Source organism: Mesoplodon densirostris, chromosome 10 (assembly GCF_025265405.1).
Source record: "Mesoplodon densirostris isolate mMesDen1 chromosome 10, mMesDen1 primary haplotype, whole genome shotgun sequence".
Lineage (NCBI taxonomy): Eukaryota > Metazoa > Chordata > Mammalia > Artiodactyla > Ziphiidae > Mesoplodon > Mesoplodon densirostris.
The window spans coordinates 32,991,823-33,018,649 of record NC_082670.1 but is presented as its reverse complement, the minus strand read 5'-3'; the positions used below and the strand labels follow the sequence as shown (position 1 = coordinate 33,018,649).

The 26,827-nt window shown below is 47.9% G+C and overlaps 1 protein-coding gene across 12 annotated transcripts in view; it reads right to left on the bottom strand.

Moving 5' to 3' along the window:
• The window catches only part of TRERF1 (transcriptional regulating factor 1), a 207,661-nt gene that overhangs the window by 56,109 nt on the left and 124,725 nt on the right, over positions 1-26,827 (bottom strand). For 11 of the 12 annotated variants that reach the window (XM_060110163.1, XM_060110162.1, XM_060110170.1 and 8 more), the window contains one exon: positions 11,684-11,798. The gene's annotated coding sequence lies outside the window, so the exon portion shown is untranslated. Of the gene's footprint in view, positions 1-11,683; positions 11,799-21,566; positions 21,649-26,827 lie in introns of all 12 variants that reach the window. The other variant, XM_060110165.1, reaches the window with a different exon arrangement.

The window sequence follows — 26,827 nt, the reverse complement described above, 5'->3', positions numbered from 1 at the left end:
TCCACTCAGCAGCTCTGTCCACGCCACCCTTCTGCTTCAAACCACCCACGTGCCCTCTGCCCACAGGAGAAGCATCCAAAGAGCTCAGGCTGGCACAGGGGGCCCCTCATGATTTGGCCTCACCTCCCTTTCCAGTGATTTACCCAACCATTCACCCATATACAGCCCGAGCGCCCCCGCTCCCACCCATGGAGCCACATAGAATCTCCAGAATACTGGTCCCTCTGCCTAAAACCCCCTTTTTCCCATTCTCCATCTTCTCAACCTACTAGTTCCTGTTCAAACTTATCTTTTATGAAGGCTTCCTTGATTCTCAGCCATTCAATGTAACGAGGTATTTACTGAGTGCCCACTATGTACCAGGGGACACCATGAGGGGGTTGTATGACATGGTGTCAGCTCTCATGGTGTCAGGGGCTTGCCGTCTGAGGTGTGGGGAGTGTCAGACAATGACAAATCTATGACTGCGATGAGTGGTTATAATAGAGGGCTCAGCAGAAAGGTCAGGGAAAGATCCTCTGCGGAAGTCATGGTGATACTGCAATCTGCAGGATGAGAAGCACTTAAATAGGGAAAATAGAGTGTGGAAAGCTGCCTCCCAGATAAAGTCAAGGATAGCACAGGCAAAGGCCCTGTGGCAGGTGGGAACACGGTGGACATAGGAACTAAGAGAAGGCCAGAGTGGCCAGGATAGGAGCATGGCAATGAAAATGGAGAGGGGGCAGGGGCCAGACCACCCCAGGTTCTTGAAGGTTAGGAGTTTTATCTTTATACCAAGAGCAATGGGGAACGATTAAAGTGTTTGGATGTGTGTATGTGATGTATGATGTATGTATGTGTGTGAGTGTGCATGTACAAGCATGTGTGACTGATCAGATTTCCATTTTGAAAAGGCCACAGGATATACCAGAGGTCAGCAAACGTTTTCTGTGAAGGGCCAGAAAGTATATATTGCAGGGTTCACAGCCAGGAAGCAAAATCGAGGCTATGATGTAGATGCTTATATAGTAAGAGAAAAAACAAATTTCTACACTTTTTGAGGAAACTCAAAATATAATAGTAATCGAGTACAATTTAATGTAAATAGATCTACTAATGAGAAGAATGGACTTTTTTTTAGAGGGATAACATTTTGCTTAATTGGGTTCAAAGTCAGTGCCCCGTATCATCAAATGTTTACATGCACAAACGATTTTTAGTTCACGGGCTGTACAAATCAGGCAGTGGCTGGATTTGGCCCATGGACCATAGTTTGTGGACTCCTGGTCAGAACAGACTGGAGGAGGGTGAATGAGGATATGGGGAGCGGGACTCAACTTAGCGATGGTCCAGGCCAGGCAGCCTGGATGTGAGTGGTGATGGAGGGGCATGTGGGGGTGAAGCTGATAGGACTTAGTGATGAGATGGCCAGGGGGGTGTGGGAGGGAGGAGTGTCAAGATGATGCCTAGATTCGCATCTGTGAAGACGGAGCACCAGGAAAGCTGTTTCACTTTGAGACCTACAGCAGGAGTTGTCACAGAGGCAGCTGGACCAAGGGCTCCAAGGCTCAAGAGAGGTTGGTGAGTCCCCGACACAGGCAGTAAGTGGAGGCAGGGATGGGAGGAAGAATGCCTGGAGGGCAAATGAGAATGGCAGGACTCAGGCTTCGTGTCTTTATTACACCACTTAGAGCACTGGTCCCAGCTGCTTTATCTGCATCCACCATCAAACTGGGACGTCTTCTAAGAAGTGCCTCATCAACTCTGTCTACTGTGGTCAGCATAATACAGGGCACCCACTGGGTGCTAAGGACACAAAAGAGGGAGAGAAAGAGAGAGGAAGGGGAGACCTTTTGCTTCCACAGGCTCACATGGAGAAGAACCCCCCTCAGTTCACAATGGAAGCCCACTTCCCATTCCTACCCTAAGGGCTGACCATCTCCCTGGCTAACCTTCCACAGGAGCTGCTTCCCATAGGGGTCATGGGACCTTCCCCAAACACTTAAAATCATTCAGGTGTGTGTGCGCACACACACGTACACACAAATCTCCTCTCCACCAACCCTTGCCACATGATTTGTGGTGATGATGTATTGACAACATGTCCATCAGCTGTCAGTTCAACATGTCTAAATATTATGTTCCCTCACCCAGAACATCATTTTTTTTTAATTATAAAAAAGTTAAGTGGCAATCCCACTCATAACAAGGAGGGGAGAAAGGGAAAAAAAGCCACAGGTTAAAGAAAATCAATTTTTCTTTTTTTCCCCCTTTCTTTTTTTTCTCTTTCCTTTTCCTGAGCAGAAGAGTGAGAAGTTCATGGCTCCTTCTCTCCAACAGTCCTGGCACGAGGAGGTCAGTGCTGACATGGAGAGTGACCCGCCCTGGCAGCCGTGGGTGTGTTTGCCTGATGTCAGTGGAGCTCAGAGCAGACCCGTCCCCCGGGGCCACAGCCACGAATCCTCTGGCCCACGTGGAGTCTCTGGTAGGGACATTGAGGAGTTCATGGGAGGGGGGTGCTTGTCCTCATGGACAACAGTACCATTCTGGAAAGTACTGGACAAAGCCCCGACACCCACTATCTTACTCTGTCCCCACAACAAGCCGGTGAGGTCAGAATTGTTTTCTCCATTTGAAAGATGAGGAAATTCACATGCAGGGGACGATGCACTCAAGGCCACACAATCGTGACAAAGGGTTAAACCTCCAGGCCTCTGATGGCAGGATGAGGCTTCTCTGATACCGTGTGGTGTCCTTCACTCACCCATCGCGGATCTGAGTAGCATGAAGCTACTCCCCCCTAGTTGGACCCCTGCAGCGCTCTCCACATTCTGAAGGGTCAAGGAGAGCTGGCTTATACCCTGGTATAGACACGTCCTGGCCATCAGCTGCAGGCAGCCTTCAGCCCTCTAGCATATAGCTGTGAACTTGGAAGTATGAGAAAGAATCTGATGCACTTTACACCAAAAACCCTTTCTCTTTCCAGGTTTAAAGGGCTAGCCTCAGCTCTCTGGAATTTTTTTTTTTTTAAACTCATCAGGAACTTTTCTCACTGGAGAGAAACACATGGATTATGTGGCAGGCGTTTTCCTCACAGAAACACCCAAAGTACTGGGCTCTGGAGTCAGAAGACCAGAGTTCAAATCAAATCATAATGTTCCACCGGTGAGAACCGGGCAGGCTGATCTAATCTTTTTTGGGCTTTTTGGAGCCTCGGTATTGACATCTGTCAAAGAGGAATAACAACACCTAATTATTCCAGGTTTTTGGTGAAGATTAAACAGGAGAATGTTCAGGACCTGCGTGGTGCCCAGGGAGAACTCACAGAGTCTCACCGCCTGGGTGGGGTTTCTGTTGGTTTGTTTTGACTTGAGTACAGTTGACAGCAAGGCTCAATGACTCAGTCATGATTGAATACATTTGGTTATTTGTTTCCTGGGCAACCTTCAGCCCTCCCTTTGTTTCAGTGAGCAGCACGGCGCTCAGGGGCAGAAATGGCTAGAAGTGGACACAGGAAGGAAGAGAGAAAACCCACAGTCCTGTGGGCCCTCCGGTGTAGGGACAGGTAACCTCACTCACCTTGACACCCTCCTGAAAGCACCACTGCATCAGAGGACATTCCCCTTTATCCCTGAAGATCCAGCGTCACCGTGGAAAGGCTAATGTGCGTTTAGCATACTGTTCACCAGGCAGAGAAAGAAGGAGGATACAGATGCCCATGTGACTTGCTCATGGGGCAGACTTGCTTTCTGGGGCAGGTGGGTCCCTGCGAGAGAGGCCTGTGGATCTCCATGGGTCAGTGAGACTTGGAGGTGCCTAAGAGGGACTCAGTGTGGCCGTTGAGTCAGGCCAAGCTCTGTAGTGTGGTTACCGGTGACGAAGGGGGTGTCCTGCTCTCTGGGGTCTGGCTCTCAAGCTGCTCAAGACCCCAGGAGAGGGAAAGAGATGTAATTCCTGAGTGGCCACCTAAAGTTTAGGAATATGTGTGGTTATCGTTAAAGCGAGAAGTTGAAAGGTGCTGCCCCAGTTACCCGGAAAGAGACATTTCATTCCTTCCATGATACCAGATAAGGAAATAATCTACTTCCCTTCCTGTTTCAAGGGGGCCCCCAGCTCCCAGACTCCAGGAAATTGGCAGTAACTCTGTCTATATCTGCCGTTTCCTTACTTTCAGTTACAGCCTCCTGGCCTGCTTAAACAACGGCCCCCTTTAAGGAACGTGGGACACACTGTCTGGCAAGGCTGTCCCAAAGCAGGCCTGGGGCGGCCTTGGTGCCCACATCTGCCACCTGATCTGACGGGCAAACGAGACCCTTCCTGGTGGAAGCTCCGAATCACTCAGTGTCCGTGCCAGCCTCCCAGAAGTTAGGGAGGAAATGAAGCCAACCCTTAACACCTGGGGGGGCACCCTCATACCCACGGTCTTTCTGTGAGGCAGCCCAGCAGGAGGCTGTACTCCCATTTTGAGCTCAGCTATGGACGCTCTGAGGGGGGAAGAGATTTCCAAAGGACCACACGTGCCAGGAAGAAGCCAACCTGAGGGAGACAAGAGCAGAGGTCTCCGGTCCCCCCAGAACCACAAAGGACCACCACTAAAACAAGAGCCTCCACGCGACTTGAGTGTTCTCCAAAAATGCAAACAAGAAGGCAACAAGGAAATGCAAAGAAACAAACCTCTATTTATTTCTATCTCACCTATAAAAACGTCACAGCCTCTCTGAATTGCTCTCATTTGGCCTCCTCCTGCTCCCCTCCACTCTCCGTCTTCCGGACCTAAACCAAGCCTCCCCCTCTCCTCTGGATCATGTGCACATAGATTATCTCCCTCTTCATGGGACACTCACAGGAAATTTAAACATTCTCAGACGGGGTTCTTCTAAGCCCACTTCCCCTGCCCTCCACCCCCTACCCCGTTGCTGCATATTCAGGAAATGCAAACCCAATATAAAGATAACCCGGGCCAAACAGAAAAGGAGACTGGCCCTGTGACCTTGTTGGGCAAATGACTTCCTCTCCCTGCATCTCAGACTCAGCTTCTGCAGAATGAGGAGGCTGGACCTGACGAACTGCAAGGAGGTCCCGCTGGCTCTGACCAGCGAGGGTTTAGCTGGGTGAACCTCCCAGACCCTGCCTGTCTCAGGGACACCCAGCAACCTTGAGGCAGGATATTGAGGCACTACGGTTTTCCACCACTGACAGCCGATCCCTAAGGACCCTGGCCCCCTGGGGGGAAAGAACACCGGGAATCAGGACACCTGGATGTCCATCTCGGTTCTGCGGTATTTTGGAAAAGGAACTGAGTGAGTGGGGGAGGTTATCAGGGCAGACTTAAGCTCAGTTAGAGTGTTTTAATTTTTAAAAAATAGAATAATCTCTATGACTAGTGTAATAAAGATTATGAAAATGCTTTTAGACCAAGACCACCTAACAGCAAGAAGGAACAGATAGTCAGTCTCCAGAGAAGTACCTAAAGACTCAGCTTAGAACCTATTTCTGTTGGCTTTTATGAGGCCATGGCAGTATATGAGTCCCGTGCCTGGGGCACCTCCTTGTTTCTCTATTCACAGTAACCCCGGCTCCCCAAACTCCACACGTATTCCCAAACATGATGCGTCCCAACTCCCTAGTTCTGGAAACCATCTCCACATCTGCATCTTGGACAACCCCTTGTTTCACTGCGCAGGACTCAGCTGACAAGGAGAACTCAAGCTGGGGTGTTGCCCATGAAGAATATTTAATCTAGCAGTTGAGCTCCCCATGGGCGAGGCCAGTTGGATGGTGTAAGTAATCAATCTTGGCTCACAGCTCTGAGTAACTAGAAAGGAGGAGGGACAGGAAGCATGAATCATTATCTGGAGAGAGGCCGTTAATAGACTTTGAGGTTTGCAGGCAGGGTGGGGATGGGGTGGGGTTGGGCCTGGCCCCTCAGCTAGGTCGAGAATGTCGGTGGACATCGTCTTGGGAGTCAGGTCCCTCCCTAGAGCAGCGGCATCAATCTTCAGGCTCCTGCAAACCCCCACCCTTCTAAGTATTTGAGCCACCCTTGGAAAAGGAAGACAAGTGGTTGACTCGTCTTTGAAAATTATTTGGAAATAATTTTTTGATCCTCACAGACTGAATTTTTAAAGAAAGTTGTCAATCCCTGTTTTACAAAAGTGAGTTGGTAGCATTTGCAGAGAGATAAAAAGGCAAATGCAAATCCATTCAAGACCACCATGTTCATTGGCCATGCATGATCAGACACAGTTGGGAAACCTGGTGAAGCACAGTCAAACATTGATTGCGGGACTTGTCAGGGCACTTGATATGCTAGTGGAGGTGGCTCTCTAAGAGACGCCACAGAGGCTGTCTGTGGGGCTAGAAGCACTGCACTGGGTCTCACTAGCTCAAGAGAATGCCCATCTCTAAACCTCAGTTCACACCACTTCAACACCCCTAATGTACAAGGTTCCTTTTCCAGCCACCTCACCCTACCTGCCCCACGGGGCCAGCCCCAATCTTCTTCCTAGCCTTTCCCAGGAAGTCTTCCCTGAGCACTCGAAGGCACAGTGCTGTCCCCGCTGGAAACCTATTCTGAACACCTGGCACTTAATCTTATGAAGGCGTTTTATCCTTTATGCATTTTTTGGTCATAAAGTCTTTTTAAATGAATAGAGTATTTTTCAGAGTAGTTTTAGGGTCATAGCAACTCTATGTATTTTTCATAACACTTGCCCACTGTACAAAGCCCAGAGCCACTACAAATAGCAGGTGCTAAAAAAGTTGTTGCCTGATAGATATCAAATCAGGAAGTGACACAAATCTGAGTGTAATATAAAGTCACTTACTTATGAGCAGGGAGTGTGTGTTTATAAGCAGTCATGTCAGCTTTAAGAATGGAAGTCAAACGAACAGTGGAGACCACCCATCCTGCCCCTTCTGGACATGTGTCCAGCAGAGTCGGTGTGCCATCCACTGACCGGGGTGTGGGCACCACAGGGACAACTCCCCAGCGAGTGGTGTCATGAGGTTCCAGAGCTCTCATGGTTCTAAGACAGAAGGAACAGCTTGGAGGGAGGGCTGAGATGCTGAGATGCCCCATCTCTAGAGATGAACATTTCTAGAACCCATGGTTTATAGCCTGTGCAAACACTGGCCAGACCAGTGTGTTCTGCTTTCCCTCCGATTATTTTTAAAAACACCCCAGCAGGGCTGGGAATCCCCCATTGACCCTAGACTCCTGCCTCCATTTCCATCACATTTCATAAACCAGCTCTGCCAACATGAGAGCATCACTGAACAAGGGCGCAAGTCTTGAAGGGGTCTGTTCTTAGTCATGATGATATTGACTACCACGGACTGGGTGCTTGTGATGCTCCAAGCTCCTGTTACAAGCTCTACATACATACATCATCTCATTTCATCCTTGAACAGCTCTGCCTGTGGTCCCCATGTTGCAGATGAAGAAATGGAAGCTCAGAGAGACGAAGCTAGTGAGAGGCAGAGCTAGGTTCAAACTCAGCTCTTTCTCCTGCCCCCAAGCCCGAAAAGTCTAACCACTGTGGTCTGTGGCCTCCCCTCCAATGAAAGGCACACAAACAGGAGACAGGAAAACTAACAGCAGGAAGGATGGGGTTGGGGGGTGTGGAAAAGAGGCACAAGGGAAGGGAGAAGGAGAGAGAGCATGAGGACAAGAGGAAGTTGGGGTCTTGTCCTCAACCTTGAGGTGCACATGGGATCTGGCTGCAGGTCCAGGAGGTCTTTGCCAAGTGGGAATGAAGCAGGAAGGTTGCTGGGGACCACGGGAGAAACAAACCACAAAATATGCAGAAGCCATTTCCTCTCTCGAGGAAGATAAACAATAGATTCATAAACAAATTTTACAAAGCTGCCCAACTATTTATTTATTCTGGTAGGAACTTATATCCTTTGTGAGCATAAAGCTAATCCCCCCCCAAAATGGTTAAGTTATTCTGAGGAGAGCAAAGGTGGGAAAAGGGGATAGGGGAGGGATATACTCCTTGCTGGTCCATCACCTGCCGGCCCTGTGACTGCTCCGGACGCCGGACGCGCAGGCTCAGCGGCCATGGCTCACGGACCCAGCTGCTCCGCGGCATGCGGGATCCTCCCGGACCGGGGCACGAACCCGCGTCCCCTGCATCGGCAGGCGGACTCCCAACCACTGCGCCACCAGGGAAGCCCTACGTGTCCTTTCTGAGCCTTGGTTCATTCTTCTGTGAACAAGGAATAGTAATTCCTGCCCCATGGGGCTATGGTAGAAAAGAAGGAAAACAGACCTTCTGGCAATATGGCAGATCAGACACCCTACTTGACCTTCCCAACTGAAACAACTAACATGCTGTTTAAAATTTAAAATATAAAGATTGCATACACACTGCTGAACTGGTATAAATGGAAGGATTCTTCGAAGACCAAAACCAAAACCAAAAGCAGGAACTTTGGGATGTAAGCTAGCAGCAAACCTGGCTTTTGCCCTGAGGGTTCCTGCCAAACCCTACAGATTCTAAGTTTCCCATGAGAGCTGCATAGTGTTCAGGAAACAGGAGAAAAAGCTTAGTTCCTTCATAAAATTGGCACTTCAAAAGGCTCCACCCTTGGGCTTCCCTGGTGGCGCAGTGGTTGAGAGTCCACCTGCCGATGCAGGGGACACCAGTTCGTGCCCCGGTCCGGGAAGATCCCACATGCCGTGGAGCGGCTGGGCCCGTGAGCCATGGCCGCTGAGCCTGCACGTCCGGAGCCTGTGCTCCACAACGGGAGAGGCCACAACAGTGAGAGGCCCGTGTACCGTAAAAAAAAAAAAAAAAAAAAAAAGGCTCCACCCTCAATGAATGAGAAATAGACCCCCAACACAAAAGGAGACCACAAGGAAACCTGACCTTGGGCTGGGTAGAAATCTGAACCCATAAGCTGGATCTCACACAGATTTGCAGTTGGAATTCATGCTACTTATGTAGCCAGAAAAGCTTTGGGTAGAAAATGAATTTAAAGTGATTTTTGATTGGGAGTGCCCCCAGACAACCAGCAGAAGTCAATGCAAAATGTCTCTGGAAAAATTAACTTCAAGCCATACCTCAAATAGTTCACAAAGGTAAAGTTCTAAGGAAAATGAACAGCTCAAAGAAAATAACAACAACAAGGAAACAAGGCATTATGAGTACTAGCCAGCAGAAGCAACAGATGGCAGAATCAGACCTGCAAAGATTTCAGATTCTCAATTACCAGACGTGAAATTCTACAATTTCTAATTAGCAACTTCAATATGTTAAAGAAATTAAGAAGTTTGCAAATATAAGCAAGAAATAAGAGAAAATCACCAAGCAGATTTAAAAAATAATGGACCAGAACTTCTAGAAATGATAAATAAAGAAGCTGAAAGGAAAAAATTTCAATGGATGGATTAAACAGCATTTGAAACACAGAATAAATTAAATGGAAGACAGGTTTGAAGAAATTATTCAGAGTTCAGCACAGAGGGACAAAGAGGTGAGAAATATGGAATAGAGGTTATGAGATACAGAGAACAGAATGAGAAGGTCCACCATATGTCTAACTGGAGTTCCAAAAGGAGCTATTAGAAAGAATGGGAAGGAGTCAATATTCAAAGAATGAAGGGTGAGAATCCTCCAGAACTGTTGAAAGACACTCATCTTTAGCTCTAGGAATCCCAGTGAAACCCAAACAGAATAAAGACAGAGAAATTGACACCTAGTTACATGAGAGAGAAGTGGCAGAACACCAAAGAACGCAGCAACATCTTTAATGTAACTAGAGGGAAATGCCAGGTCACTTATAAAGGAAGACCAACAGCCAACTTCTCAACAGCAACATTCAGAGCCAGAGGTAGTGGAATAATGGTTTCAGTGACCGAAGAGAAAATATCCAGTAAAGCTACCTTTCAAAATTGAGAGCAAAATACAGTTTCAAGCCAACAAAAACCAAACCAAACCAAAGCAAAAACAACTTGAAAGTTCACCACCAACAGACTCTCACTAAAGGATAATGCTAAAGGGGTTTATTTTAGGCAGAAGGAAAATGATCTCCAATTCATGAAAGAATGGGAGAAAAGATATTGATAAGAATGTGGATACAAACACATCATATAAAACAACGATGTCTAAATTGTAGGGAAAAAAACAGGACAGAATGAAAACACAGGATAACAATTGTATATAAATTGGGAGAGGTAGTGGTTAGAATTAAACCAGTTTATGGTTCTTGTATTTTGGGGGAGGCAGGTAAAGACATTGATTAATTTTAGACTTTGTTAAGTATGCCTGTTAAAATAGATGGGCTAAACATTGAAAGAACAGATACAGAGCACATAACTTCCAAATAAGAAGATAGAAGATGGAATGAGGAGGGAAAAACATCTCAACCAAAAAGGAGCAGGAAAAAAACAAATATAAACATGGTTGAAATGAATCCCAATTCATCAGTAAGATACACCTGTTCTAACCAAACAGCATTGCCTTAAAATATACAAAATTTTATGCATAAGCAAAATTTTTGGCACTACAAGGAGAAATGGACAAATCCAATGGGAGATTTTTTAACATGTCTCTCAATAATGTGTTACTGAGAAGATTAGTCAGACAAAAACAGACAAGGACGTATTACAGATGATTTGAACAGCACAATGAACTAGCTTATTTTAATGATCATATATAGAAAAGTACTATATATCTAATAATTAGAGAGTACACACTTTTTCAAGCACTCATGAAACATTTAAGAAAAAAGTTGAAAAGATAAAATATTTAAAAGGAGCACACAGAAATGGTTCAGTGCTTATTTCAAACTGTCTCCAAGGATCCATACCTATTTTATCTTAAAAAAGAAAAAGACCCTGTCTTTCTTGTTCACTGAGGTACCTCCAGAGTCTAGTTCAGTGACTGTCACAAAGGGGTCTCTTAATATGTCCTGAAGAATGAGAACGAAGGATTCTCTGTTGAGGATGGTACAGGCCGAGTGAGCACTGAGGACCAACACTGGAGGTGATGAAGCCCTTTCTAACACGGAGGGGACAAGAGGACAAGGTGAGTGGTGCCAGTCTCCAGGGAGAATTTATACAAAAAAGAAAAACAGAGCCACGACAGCCATCTCCAAATCCAAAGAGAGGGTCATGTGGAAGAGTCTTTGAAAGCCCAGTCTTTGTGGGTCCATGTGGCAGAGCAGAGGAGAGAAGACAGAAATCTCAGAGAGGAAGAATTTGTCTCAATATTAGGAAGAATTTTCTAACAATTCATTCCTCAACATTGGCCGGGAATTGGCCTGGCTTATCCTCTAAGGGGTTTTATGACCCTGTGTTGGACAGGAGACTGTCCAGGGCGTCCTGAGAGTCCCAGACCATGAGTGGACCATCCTTCCAATTCTATCCTATCCCAGAGATTCCTTCACCCAAAATTCCCTGGCTACCCGATCCCCAAAAGATCTGCCCAAGGCCCCAGATTTAGGAGGTGGTGGAGGAATAATGAGAGCTTCAGTCCCCAGAAGCTCAATCCAGTGTCCTTTCTGCTCCACCATCGGCCTCTCCATTAGCTGAAATGAGCACGTTTTGCCCCATTAGGCTGACATGTACTTTTTCAGTCTACCCATGTCCCAGTAAACCCCATTTTTCCAGCATATGGCAAGGGATTACAAAAGCACAGAGAATTAGTTCAAATGAAAATGCCGAAACTTTCCAGGAAAAGGGAAACAAGCTCACCTTGGCCTCCGCAGCAGATGGTTGAGTTGGGGGCCTGGCTCTGGGGGCTTCTCCTGTGGCCGGCCAGTCATGCTGCTCTCATGCTGCTGGGCAGGTGGGAAGAGGAGGCCTAGTTCTGTGGGAAAAAGAGAAAGAAAGGTCACTTCTTCATCGTTTGCTCCCAGCTCTCCATCACCAGCCTGCCAAGGACACTACCCAGAAGTCGCGGGAGCTCGAGAGGCTGGCCTCAGCCACTCTCATGTCCTTGGGGAGCAGACAGGCACAGGACGAATGTTTCCCACGCCCTCCAATGTGCCAGGCAGGGCTCTAAGGAACGAGGCTACAAAGATGAATCAGATGCAGTCCCTGCTTTCAAGCAACAGCCTAGCAAGAGAGAGAGAGAGAGAGAGAGAGAGAGAGAGAGAGAGAGAGGAGAGAGAGAGACATACACATGTTTCACTACAAGATAATTTGGTAAGTGCTGTGATTTCCCCAAGTTCATTCAACAGCCTACCTGTCCCACAGGGAGCAGAGGCAGCTTGCAAGTGCTACAGCACAGGGCTTCTCAATTTCTTTGTTATGAAGGACCAGTTGTTTGTTTTAATTTCTGATCCATCACGGATGAATACTTTTATAAAATATAAGAAAAGGAACTGGTAGAAAAATGAAATGACAAAAATATTCATAGAGTACAAGTCTACTTTTTTTTTTTTTTTTTTTTTTTTTTGCGGTACACAGGCCTCTCACTGTTGTGGCCTCTCCCGTTGCGGAGCACAGGCTCCGGACGCGCAGGCTCAGCGGCCACGGCTCACGGGCCCAGCCGCTCCATGGCACGTGGGATCTTCCCGGACTGGGGCACGAACCCATGTCCCCTGAATCGGCAGGCGGACTCTCAACCACTGCGCCACGAGGGAAGCCCCAAGCCTACTTCTTAATGATTCAACAGCTTACTCTGTCAAATCGGCATGAGAGTTTTTAAGCTCTTCCTCTCAATTTCTGTACTGATCTCGTGGACCGGTACACAGCTTGTAGACCAGCACCATTCCACAAACCACAGCTGAGAAGCATTGCTATAGGAAACGTTTGTAAAGAGTGCAACCTTCCTGAGATGTCTGGCTGAGCTCTTGGTTCAGAGTGGGTGGCTGGAAATAAAAATGATGTCAAATTCACCCTCTGGGGCTTCCCTGGTGGCGCAGTGGTTGAGACTCTGCCTGCCGATGCAGGGGACACGGGTTTGTGCCCCGGTCCAGGAAGATCCCACATGCTGCGGAGCGGCTGGGCCCGTGAGCCATGGCCGCTGAGCCTGCGCGTCCGGAGCCTGTGCTCCGCAACGGGAGAGGTCACAACAGTGAGAGGCCTGCGTACCGCAAAAAAAAAAAAAAAAAAAAAAAATCACCCTCTGGACTATAGTTCAGACTGTTCAGAGAGTCTCTCTCCAAGAAGGAGAGTTACAGCAGGGACTTTGGGAAAGTGTGGCGGCAGGGTGTCTGAGGTGGTGGCACCAACACACTGGGTTCATGGGAACCTGGTCAGAAGTTGTGCCTGGAGCCCTGTCCTGCTCTACCTTGAACTTCCAATTGTAACTATGGCAACCCCAGCCGAAGCTACTGCCCGGAATGGGAAGAACAAAAGTGTCATCTATTAAAATGGACTGGGACGTTTCAAAAAATAAAGCACTTCCAAAATGTCAAGAGGGCTGCTGGTGTTCACTCCTACCATTTAATGTTATAAAAATGATGTTTTTTAAATTGAGAAATCTTTTGTCTGTGACAGCCAGCTCCTAAAAAAGCCTTTAAATGTCTATTGCCTTAATACTTGAGGGAGAGATTACAAGTCAATTTCCCCCATTTGAATGCTTAAGAGAAAGTGCTCATTCCTCTAAACTCTCAGCTCTTATGTAGTTCTTATTTTAAACTTTAGAAGACATCTCTGTAGAAGAAAAACTTCCCTTTTCAAAGTCTTTTTTTTTTAATGCATACACACACACACTCTCACTCGCTGCTTCAAATGCTAAGTCATTTGCAACTTGGGAGTTTGTTGCTCATGAAATTCTAGCGATAAGCACATCATAAACATTCCTATAGCAAGGGAATGCTTTGGAAGCGATGTCTGTGATGTTACAAAGATTGTCTATCATTATCTCTGAATGCTGGCGAAGTGAAGGTTATGGGAATAACTATTTATGTATAAATAAGTCAACAGAGTAACTGGCAACTTCAATAGCAGATCTTACCCAGAAGCTAAACCATGGCACGAGGTGGGAAGCAGGGATGGACTTCCCTCAGTTTCCATGAGTGTTTCATCCTTATTCTCAACATGGGAAAATAACTTTCCAGGCTCCCCGACAGGAGCAATAGTCCTTGGAATCACTCATGGGCAAGGTTAAGCTTAGACCACACAGCCAACTTTTATGTATCAAGTGCTGGACTAGATTCTAGTGTTCTCAATATGCGTTCTTCTTCAAAGAGCCCCAAGGGAGACATATAAACAGGCAATTACAATCCCCCTTTCCTGCAAGAAGAGTATATTGGCTGGAGTTAAGGTAAAGGAAATGAAGTTAACTAGCTCAATCCATCTATCCAACCATCCATTGGTCCATCCATTGTTGACTGAGTGCCTAGTATACAGCAGGCAAGTGCAAAGCACTAGGCATACAGCAGTTGAGACCAATGTGGTCCCTGCCTTCCTGGAGCTTATCCTCTAGTGGGGAAACCAACATTAATAAATTAGAAATAACTATAATAGCGGTGCTCTGAAGAAGTATGATTACTGCCCTAACAGCATATGTCAGGGGTAGATCTAGCACAGGAAAGGGTCAGTGGTGCTTTCCTAAACAATTAGTCTTTAATCTGAGCCCTAAGAATAAGTTAGTGAAACAAAATAGGGTGGGGGCAGGAGGGAAAAGACGGAAAGAAAAGGTGTTGCCAGCACAATGAATAGGCTGTGCAAAGTTCCTGTGACAGAAGGAACATGGCACATTCTAGCTATGAAAGGAGGCTCTTAATAAGGACCGAATCGGTTCTTGACTCACATCATGCTTCCATTGTGATGGTATTCAGACCATGCATTATAGATGTGCAGGTTTTTCCAAAGGTGCCCAAGAAGTTACTTAAGGCGAGCCAGGAAAGTAGGGTGCATGTCAGCTCATTCTCCCTCTTCCTAAGCTGGCACGAGGCATCCAACACAGGGGCCACCTTATCCTCCCTCCCATTTTATAGCAAGTTTGGGGACTCATCTATTTTTCTCTTCAACAGTGGTAACTTGGCCAAATCCAATTTGACCAGTGGTGAAAATTAGTTGGTCAGGGCTGACATAGACTGACAGTGGATGTGGGTTTTGGGATGTGAACAAATGTTCTATTATTAAATGACTGCTGGAGAAGCCTCGTGGTGAATGTGACTCGACGGAAGGTCATACAATTTCATGCACAAAACAAGAGCTTTGGGGCCAAGCAGACCTGGGTTCAAATCTGGCCCCGCCCCTCGCTGGCCATTTGGCCTGGTTCTTTCAAAAAATGGAGTTAGCAGTGCCTTCCTTGCTGCAAACTCAGCAAGAGCACAGGTCCTACACTGAGCACATTTCCTGGCTCCCAACTGGCCCTGGATAAGTGTCAGCAATACTACCACACAGCAGTGTGTGGGGACAGCCATGCTCCTCCCTCAACGTGAAAATCAACAGGAATCCATGAAACAATTTCCCAGCTGGTACTGGGGCTGCAGGGCAGCTTTGCAGGGGTGCAGGGGTCCCGATGACTCACAGTTTCTTGGTGTGTGACCTCATGGGTCCCCTGCCACTGTGCTGAGAGTTCCCAGTGGGAAGTCCCCCTGCACCAGGGCTAACGGGCACTGAGTCTCACCTCGGTGGCCCCAGGCCCACCCTCTCTGGATGCCAGCCCAGGACTTACAGGGAGCTCCACCCAGGGACTCCGGGCCGGCAGCCAGCAGACTTGGGTTCTAGTTCCACCACTAATGGCTGGGGTTACCTTGGACAAACAGCTGAGTTCCAGAAGGGAGAGGAGATGGAACAGCTACCACATCCTGAAGGCCTAAACACAGCCCAGGCCTGGTGCTGGGCCTTCCCAAGAAGCACCCGAATAGTCACAACAGTCCTGCGGGGTCACTGTTGGTATCACCATGTTACAAGTGAGGAAAGTGAGGCCTGCTGGTTTGTCCCAGACCACAGAACTAAGTGACGGAACCAGAACGGGAAGTCGGAAAGCCCTTCCTCTCTACCACGGCACTGCCTTACAGGGATGGAAATCTCACTTAGGTCTTTCCCACACGACCAGTGAGGACGCAGCCCTGGAAGGCTCTGTGATTTTCCAGGCACCCACAGGCAGCAAGCCACCAGGCAAGGCCAGACTCTGCCCCATGCCCCACACGGATGTCTGGGTCTCAGTTTCCCTTCTGCACACAGTGGTGACTAATGATGCCTTACAGACCACACTGCTGTTAGAGTTAAGGGGAGAATGAAGATTTAAGAGTCTTGGGAGGGAAAAATTACTATAGAGACATGAACACTTTAAATGGGTATTGAGAGGCTCAAACCAAAGAGGAAGGGCTCCTGTAGGCCACAGAGAAGTTGAAATGAAAACTGGACCAGGAGCAGGATGGCAGCCAGGGGAGGGGAGGGGGACACAGGAGACAAACTGTGGAGCTTCTGAAATGGGAAGCAGGACCCAATGAAGTGTGAAGAATTCCCTCCATGCCACCCACAATAAATTAGAAATTGGCACAGATTTTTAAAAGAAGGAAAAGCAGGAGGGGGAGGAGAAGAAATTGAGGAGGAGGAGGAATTAAATCTGTAGATTTAATCTAAGAACACCTAAGAAACAGGGTGGAGAGTAATCAATGCAATGAGAAATCTTAGACTCCAGTCACGTGGGGGCCACTCATTCTGTCAAACAAGTTCTCCTGCACAGAGATGATGGTGACACGGAAGAAGATCTAATTTTCAAGTGAGACACATTCTATCAACAGATGGGGAGGCCTGGAAGCTTTTCCAATGTGGTGAAAACTCCCATTCTCTCTCCAACCATCTCTCCTCTTCTGTAGATGCCCCACTCTTACCTCCATGGAGGTGGAGAAAAGAATAATTTATAGGCACTAGAAGAGGGCATTCCTGCTCAGATCATTATGAGAGACAGGTGGCCACTTCATCAGGTCTTCATGCATCTGGTTATTCCAGAACACAGAAGCTGGGGTATTCGACCAATATTACAGCAGCTCAAACACTGAGAGCATATCAGACAGACTTATCATAGGCTGACAATGGATGGCGGACCACCATCCACTCTCCAACCTCCTCAGGCCTCCTATTCCCTTGCTCACAGCTCCAGTCAGCTTGTCTTTCAGGTCTTCACACACTCCAAGCTCTTTCTTTCCCCAGAACTTTTGCACATGCTGGTCCCTCTGACTGGGATGCTCTTCTCCTAGCTCCCCCCTCATTAACATCTAGTTAGCTTTCAAATACAGCTTCAGTGAGACTTCCTTGACTCTCCAGAAATGCAAGTGTGCAACAGCACTTATCACAGTTGCAATTAATTCATTATGTGATTAACGAGGGGGCCTCCCCAGTCAGACTGTAAGCTCTCTGAGGGCATAGCAAGTGTCTGCTTTTTGCACCATTGTGTCCCATGGGTGAGCACAGCAGTTGTCAGTCTTGTTTGCACATCAAAATCACCTGAGGAGTTTTAAAAAACACAGATGCTTGGGGTTCACCAAAACCCATGAGACAATAGTGCTTAAAGCTGGCCAGGTGTTGTGACATGTGGCCAAGGCTGAGAATCTAAGGAGGCCATGGGTGCTGGGCTTCTGTCCTAGAGCAATCTTGAGGTGGCCCAGGGAGTTACAGTAGGACCTTGCTCCCTTTGCTTGTGGATACAATGCATCGTTTAAATGTTGTTTTCCACCCCAGAGATTATATTTGAGGAAATTCCAGAAGAGGGAAACAAAATCCTCATTGTTAGAGAGGAATACTATTCCTTTCATGAAGCACTCCCACGATAACCCCCTCCCCGACACTCCTCTTCCCGCTAACCCTGGTTTATCACCTTTATCCTCAGAGCCACAGGATTAATCTGATGTGTTCCTGAAATACACTTAAATATTTGGGGGGATAACCCCTAATTTTAAAAATTAAATCAGGCCCAGCTATACTATCCGGTAGAGTGCAAAACTTCACATTAAATTTTATTAAAACAGAAGAATTCAAAGCCAGTTCGTGCCGGGACAGGCCCTCCAGGCCAGCCCCAAGCCACAGGTAGAGGTGCTTTGCAGTAACTTGCCCATGGGTGGGGGGGCTCCCACGGGTCATCTGCGCTGATCTGGCCTTTCCAGGGCAAGCTGAGAACAAGCTGTCCCTATCCTCTCAGTTCCCCTTACTAAAGGGGAGGGAGTAAGTGCTACGTGCTAAATGTTCTGTCCCTCCCCCACCAATTCATATGTTGAAATCCTAACCCCCAAAGGTGATGCTATTAGTAGGTGGGGGCTCTGGGAGGTGCTTAGGTCATGAGGGTGGAGGTCTCATGAATGGGATTAGTGCCCTTATTAAAGAGATCCCGATAGCTCCCTCACCCCTTCTGCCATGTGAGGACACAGTGAGAAAGTATTAGCAATGCACCAGGAAGAAAGGGCCCTCACAGAATGCGACCAGAATGCTGGCATGTTGATCTTGGACATCCAGCCTCCAGAACGGTGTGAAATAAATTTCTGTTGTTTATAAGCCATCCTCTGTGGTTTTTCGTTATGGGCTAAGACAGTAAGATGTGTGAAAAAAATCCAACCTCTTAAACACACTCAAAGTAACAACTCCAATCCTCTGATGGGTTTCACCAGCCCAACAAAAGCACTGTTTGACCGAGTCCCAAGTCCCACGCCCCTGTGAGAAGTAGACCATCACTTAACCCAGTGCAGGGCAAGCTCTCCTGAATATAGCTCTAGCACACATAGGGACCGCCTGGGGAAGTTAAGAATGAAGCTTCACCTTGCACCCACTACGTTGGTAATAATAAAATAATAACAAGTGTTGGTGAGGATGTGGAGAAATTGGAACCCTTCTGCACTGCTGGCAGGAATGGAAAATGGTGCGGCTGCTTTAGAAAATAGTGTGGCAGTTCCTTAGAGTTATCAATGACCCAGTAACCCTACTCCTAGGTGTAAACCCAAAAGAACTGAAAACAGGCACTCCAACAAAAACTCGTTCACACATATTCAAAGAAGCTCTATTAACAACAGCCACAAAAGTGGAAACGACCCAAACGTCCATCAACTGGCTAACAGATAAATCTGGTATCTACATACAATGGAATATTATTCAGCCATAAAAAAGAATGAAGTTCTGATACATGTGACAACATGGATGACCCTCGAAAACATGAAGTGAAAAGAGTCAGACACAAAAGGTCACATATTCAATGATTCCTTTTATCTGAAATACCCAGAAGGTAGGTAAGTCCATGGAGATATCAAGCAGACCAGCGGTTGCCCGGGGCCGGGGCTGGTAGGAGAATGAGGGGTGACTGCTTAATGGGTATGGGGTTTCCTTTTGGGGTGATGAAAATGCCTTGGAACTAGACAGAGGTGACGGCTGCACAACATTGAGAACGCACTAAATGCCACTGACCTCTATACTTTAAAATGGTCAGTGGTTAATTTTCTGCTATGTGAATTTTACCTCAATTAAAAACAACAATAAACAAAGCTTCCAGGGCCCCACCGTGAGAGGCTCTGACTCAGTAGGTGTGGGCTGGGCCCAGGGATCTGCTTTTCCAAAGAACATCTGAGTGATTCTGACATGGGGGTCTCAGGCATGGCCTAAACGTAAGGGCTGATGTGTGTAAATGATGCCTTTACTTTAGATGAATTAGTAACACCTGCTGCTATTTCCTGAGTGCCCAGTATGGGCCAGGCAGGCACTGGGCTTGGTGCTTTCAAATACAGTGTCTCAGAATCACACTGCAAGTTGGGAATGATCACTGTTTTGTTTTATAGTTGAGGAGACTGAGGCTCAGAGAGGTTAAGTAAGTTGCCCAGGGCACACAAGCTGAGTAACAGCGGATTCATACCATTATCTGTCTGACTCCACAGACCGTATTTTCCCCATCACCCCATACTACACCACTGTGTCTTTTAACAAGCCCTTCCAGGCAGCAGAAATGTCATTTTTGTGTTTATATGCTCTTTAGGTTAGAGACTTAGGTCATCTTACTAAAACTGTGGTCCTTGGTATCTCCTGGGAATTCACTAGAAATGCAGACTCTCAGTCCTCACCCCAGGTTTGCTGAATCAGACTCTGCTCTCCCCAGATGATTTGTGTGACACTAAAGTGTGAGCCGCACAGGTTTCTCTAGAGCTGTGCTATCCAATATGGTAGCCACTAGCCTATTTAAGTGGCTATTTAAATTAAAACTAATGGGGACTTCCCTGGCAGTCCAGTGGTTGAGACTTCGCCTTCCAATGCAGGGGGTGTGGGTTCGATCCCTGGTCAGGGAGCTAAGATGTCACATGCCTCGGGGCCAAAAAACCAAAACATAAAACAGAGGCAATATTGTAACAAATTCAATAAGGACTAAAAGAATGGTCCACATAAAAACAATCTTGAAAAAAATTAAAACGAATTAAAATGAAATAAACTTAAAAACTCAGTTCTTCAGTTGTACCAGCCACATCTGAAGTGCTCCACAGCCACATGTGACAAGTGGCTACCACTGGGCAGCACAAAATAGAACATTTCCATCCGTGCTGTGCTAGAGCAGGCTATCTTGAACTTGGCACCACTGACATTTGGGGCTAGATAATTCTTTGTTGCGGGGGGGTGGGTGTGGCGAGGCTTCCAGCACATGGTAGAGTAGTAGTGTGCAACCTGGGATGATTTCGTCCCTCAAGGGAATGGCAGTGCCTGTAGACATTTTTTGGTTGTCATAGCTGGGAGGTTCTACCGGCATCATATGGGTAGAGGCCAGGGATGCTGCTAAACAGCTTACATCCTACAGTGCACAGGACAGCACAACAAAGCATCATCCAGTCCAAAGTGTCAGTGGTGCTGAGGTGAGAAGCACCCAGCTAGAGTAATCAAAAATACATGGCCGGGCTTCCCTGGTGGCGCAGTGGTTGAGAGTCTGCCTGCCGATGCAGGGGACGCGGGTTCGTGCCCCGGTCAGGGAGGATCCCACGTGCCGCGGAGCGGCTGGGCCCATGGGCCGTGGCCGCTGAGCCTGTGTGTCCGGAGCCTGTGCTCCGCAACGGGAGAGGCCACAACAGTGAGAGGCCCGCGCACCGCAAAAAAAAAAAAAAAAAAAAAAAAAAAAATACATGGCCATTCTCAGTAAAACTGGAGGCAGGAGACTCACGACCCCGAAGTGCCCACCCCCCTCCTTTGCCAAATTCAGAACCGGAGAAGAGTATCTATTTTCGCCAAGAATGCAGAGTAAGAAGTCCTGGTTTCCAGAATAATCGACGAACTCATTACTAAAATGAGGTCCCTACACTTCAAATCCCAAGGGCTGGGAAATGAAGAAGTTAATTTTTTTTTTTTAATTTTTATTTATTTATTTATTTATTTTTATTTTTATTTATTTATTTATTTATTTTTGCGGTATGCGGGTCTCTCACTGCTGTGGCGTCTCCCATTGTGGAGCGCAGGCTCAGCGGCCATGGCCCACAGGCCCAGCCGCCCCGCGGCACGTGGGATCTTCCCGGACCGGGGCACGAACCCGTATCCCCTGCATTGGCAGGCGGACTCTCAACCACTGCGCCACCAGGGAAGCCCGAAGAAGTTAATTTTTGATGTTTGGAATGTGTGATAAATTCCACAAGAAACCACAATCTGCCTATCGGTCAGGTGTGGACACATCATTCGTTCGTTCATGTATCTATTTACTTAAAAGTATTTATTGAGCACCTACCATATGTCAGGTACTCTTCCAGTGCTGAAAGCAGAGCGGCCAATACAACGAACCAGGTCCCTGCCCTTGTGGAGCTGGCATCCTAGTGGAGGAGACCAACAGGACCCAAGTAAACAAATACACCAGCAGTGGAATGGGTGGGATCAGTGCTACGAAGGGGAGGGGCGCAGAGGAGTGATGGGGGATGGGTATCTGAGGTCACCTATCTGAAGTGTCCTGGGGCAACTGAAAAGGTGTCATCTGGCAGAGACCTGAATGAACTGAGATTGTACCAGGTAACTCGAGGAGGGACAAGAGTTCTAAGCAGAGGGAACAGCGGCTGCTGACTCCTCTGGCGAAACAAGCTCTCTGGAGCTGGAAAAGGCTGGCATGTAAGGTTGGCAAGGCAGGAACGGGCCAGGTCACGGGGATAGGAACCCACTGGAGGGCTCTGAGCAGAGGAGAGATGGGGCTTGATCAGCTTTTCACATAGAGAACAAACTATAGGAGGATAAGAGTGGAAAAGGCCAGACCTGTGACGAGGCTGCTACAGTCTTCCAGGCAAGAGATGGTGATGGCTTATTATTAGTTAATTAATTAATGAAATCATTCATATTAATACTAGCTCTCTACTTGGCCAATGTTATTAATACTCTATCTCAGATATATTACAGGTAGACTCAGCATCATGTTCAAGCTACTTCTATGGGGAAATGCATTCTGAGTTCCAAATGGTCAACTTGAAACCTTTTCCATCCACCTGGGTTTTAAGTCGGGGACTGTGTGACCTGGGAGAAGGCAGCAAGAAAGGGAGTTGGGGGGCTAGGGAATTTTAGCAGGAGGAAAAAGGGTGTATGCCCCCAAATTCCCCTTTCTCTAGAACCATCAGAGGTGTCTGAGAGGGGCCTTCCAATTCTCCCAAGGGTTGTTGGGTAGCAGATGGGTGAGAACCAGCAATTCCGCTACAGGCAGAACAGAAGGGAAAGGACCAGATCTTCCGGAAGGACAGCACTGCAGCTGTGAGTGAAGGAGGGTGTGGAGTCTTTTCCAAAAGCAAGGGAGTCTCTACTTCTGGGGTTTCTGAGGTTCTAGGGCATCACAGGGTCAGGGCAACAGTCACAGAATCGGCAGATTTAGGGCAGAAGAACCCAGCTGTGCCGGTTACTAACTGCACAGCACTGAGCGTGCTGCTGCTGATCTCCGTGACCCTCTGTAAAAGGAAACGACACCTCTGCCCCTCAGAGTGGTATTGAGGGGTCAAGTCAGATGATGCCCGCGCCGAGAGTGATGACAACTTCCAGTCCACGTGCCGAGGTCTGGGCATGCCCATCTTCTGGAGCAGGTGCAGAACCCACCATCCTCCACGGCATGAGGTTCTGTGCTATACACATGCCCAGGTAGTTCAGCTTTACACATAAAAAGGTGCTTCTCCTTCATTAATTCCTTTATTCAACACACATTCACTGGGTCTTAGCGCCAGGCATGGAAGAAATAGAGAGTAAGATGCAGCCTTTACACCCCAAGAACATGGGCAGCGGGGGCGGCTGGAGACATGAGAAGAGGTTTCTCTGATTCTCCTTTTCCCTCAGGGCCTGGTGACCACTGTCCAGGTAGTTTTCATACTTTTAGACTAGAGCCACCAGCCTGCTGGGGCCTTGTCTACCAGCAGCCTGCAGTGCCAACCTTGGGGGCAGTGCCCTCTCTCTTCTCCAGACTGGCAGGCCGTCCTGGTTGTTTCTGCTGGAGCAGAAAAGGATGGTGAGGAAAAGGCAGGGCTGGCTAGGCAGAGGGAAACCGGTAGAAGTGCTGGCCTTCAGCAAGGCCTTCCTTCCAGCCCCACTTCCTGCCCCCAGTGCACACGGCTCCAGATGGGTCAGGGGCCTCTCTGACCCCCAGCTCACCTGGGGCGCAGCACCTCTCCGGCGTTTCCCAAGAAACGTCTTCAAGAGAAGGCCCCAGCTCTGAGTCATCTGCAGCAGAGATGAGACCTTGTAAAAATAACTCCAAGTATGAGGCTCCTCCTGTATTCACATTATTCACGATACAAAGAACAAAAAAGCAGGGCAGGAAGCAGAGGAGGAAAAGTGTCGTTCCCATCAGTTTTCTTCACATGACAAGCAGCCAGGGACTCACTTGCTGAGCCCCACTGAGCTCTCTCTCCGCGGAGCGAATTACATAAGCCGGCGAGAGGGGCTTCTTGGCAGCCTTCTGACTCTGCCACCCACCCGTCTTCATCTCTCAACTCCAAATCCGAGGCTGGGTGCCTCGGATAGTTCTCTTGTAAACATGATGGAGCAACTAGGTTTGCTTCCATAGGGCACTCAGGAAAGGCCTTGGGGACGTGAAAGTTGAGCTGAGGCCCAGATGGACCAACAAGTGAAAATCTGAGTGGAGAACACTGGACATTCAGCAGGGACAGTTGAAGCAATGGCCCCGAGGCAGGGATCGGTGTGCACACGGCAGGCACAGTGGGTGGGACAGAGCAGAGGAGTGGGGGGGGGCAGGGGTCCCCCGACATGTAGGGTAGTGGTTCTCAGCCTGCAGTGATTTCGTCCTCCAGAGGATCTCTGACAATGTCCGGAGACATAGCTGGTTGTCACAGCTGGGGACGTGATACTGGCATCCAGTGGGTTGGGGCCAGGGATGCTGCTAAACACTTCTGAATGCACAGGTCAGCCCCCCTCAACAGAGAATTATCGGGTTCAAACGTCAATAGTGCTGAGGCCGAGAAGCCCTGGTATAGGGTCTCTCAAGTCACCGTAAGGAGTCCATGTGCACACACAGGACTAACCGGTGCCTGTGCCTGCCAGAGTGTGGTCCTTACACATGCGCGTCCATCACGTGCATGTCCAGGGTATGTGTGTTGAGATGAAAGAGAGGATGCTAGGACCAGCTTCAGAACATAGGAGCCAGGGCGGAGGCAAAGAGCTGGGATAAGGTTCCTCTAACCTAATTGGGAGCTAAGAGGGAGGTCCTGGAACAAGGACAGAGGAGGTCGAATACAGGGAGGCATGGAGGCTATGGGCAAGCAGACGGAGGCCACGGAGAGCTGTTTTCAAGCAGACGATGCCCCTTGAGAGTCAAGACAGGGCCCTGGGTGAGGGGTGAGGGGCCACCCTGTCCTAGTGAAGGGGCTAAGAGCTGGAGAATGCAACGGGTCTGATGAGTGCGGAGGGCACAGGCTGAGCCAGTGTGTAGACAGCCCAGGACTCAAGAACGAAATCACCAGAAGAAACAGCCAAGGGCTGAAGAGAAGGGACTCAGGTGGGCAGGACATGGGTGGAGGGCCCCCAAGCCCAACCACTCAATACCTGGAAGAGGCAAATGAGGAACCCAGAGGGGCCTGGACACTTAGGGGCATTTGGGTATGATCTTGAATTTGGTTACGACTACAGAATGGGTTGTTCTCTGCTCCGTTGGGGGCAGGGGCACCTGGAGGTCAGGCCACCGGGCTGGTGGTCCAACACAGAGAGCACTTTAGGGTGCAAGTGATTTCATTTCTCCCCAAAGTCAAGTAAGCCCACCCGGGGAGAGGCCGAGATGACCAATGCCTGTGACACGCAGTTAACCCCGGCACGCCTCTTCTCCTCACCCTATTGATAATCTGGATGATTCATTCAGAGAGGCTGGTCCTGCCTCAGCAGAAAGAGAATCTAGATGAGTTTCTCATCACTTAGAAATGAGAAGAATTTCTCAGTGGAGAAGCAGGCTGGAACCCTTCCATAGTCGCTATGTAAAGAAGCCTTTCTAATTTGGGGGAGGGTGAGCAGGACAGTGCCTCAGAGGGACTTGTTCCGACAGAATTGCTGGTGGAATCCTTGGGTCCATGTCTATGCCCACAAGCGGGCAGACGCCCTCATTACCACTCTCACTCAGTGCTGACTCCCTTCCCCTATAGTTTTAAAATAACATTTATTCTTCTCCACCTAGAAAGCATGCTCACTGTAAAAGTTTTAAACATACACAAGAGAAAAAGAACAGCCACTCATAATCCCATCATTTTGTGAGAATATTTCCTTTTTTTTTTTTTGCTAAACCTTTAAAATACGATGGTTGAGATCATATTGTATATGTAGTTTTCTATTCCGTTGCTAATGTAAGCATATGGCCGTGTTATTAAACTATTAGCTTTAATCATTGAAATAATCCACTGAAAATATGGTATAGTCTCTAATGTTATGAGAGGCAGAGTGCAGATCCTCTGAGGACTTATTTCACCTAATGCAGGTATTTTAAGGGACCCCTGAGCATTGAATACAGGAGTTGTCCCCATATTCTGAGCACTTACTACATGTGCCAGGTACTCGGCCTCCTACCGTGTCAGGTGGCAGTGGAGATTAGATGTGGGGATGGCTTAATACCATACTGTCACATGCAATATGCATTCCTTTTCTCCAGACTTGGGACCTGTACAGTTCACTTGGTTGAGGGTCATACCCCATCCCACTCTTCTCACAGAAAAACTACGGACTCCTCACTCAGTTAAGGGGCAGCTGTAGGTCCCATCTTGGCACAGGGAATGTAGAAGAACCTGGGTTAGGTCCTGAGATGCAAGGAAAAGGAGGCAATGGAAAAGCTCTGGAATGGTCATCAGGTGTAGGGATCGGTAGTGGTTGGTCAACCACAGCCTGCAGGCCAGCCAACCACCTGTTTATGTAAATAAAGCTTTACTGAAACACAGCCACACCTATTCATGTCAATAGTGTCTATGGCTGCTTTTGGCCACAATAAGCAGAGTTGAGCAGTTGTGACGGAGACCACATGGCCCACAAGCCTAAAATATTTACTACTTGGCTCTTTAAGACAAAGTTTGCTGACCCCTGTGTTTGGAGGCCAGCCGTCCTCCAAAATCTGTGTTCCCCCTCATTTAGCTGAGAGTTGTCACTGAGAGGCAGCTGCCTAGCCTGGAGCTACACCTCCCAGCTCCTCCCATGGCAAGGTGGGACCCATGACTAGAGCTCAGCAATGAAATGTGGGCTAAGAGGTCTCTGTCATTTTGGGGCCAAGATTGTTAAGAAGTGGGTGAGCCTTCACCACCTTGTTTTTTCCCTTCCACCTGAACACAGGGTACTCCTAGGCCCTGTAGCAGTGTTTCTCAACCTTCTTTCATCACTGTTGCCCTTGTAAGGAGCGATTTCAGATACTTTTTTCCTAGGTGTCCTCTTCCACCTAGGAAATTTTAATACACTGTTTATCTGTTTATGTACCAAATGTATATCTGTGATTTATGTATTAAAATGAGATTTTTTTGGCCCCAAGAACTAATTTTGCCCCCCTAAGTG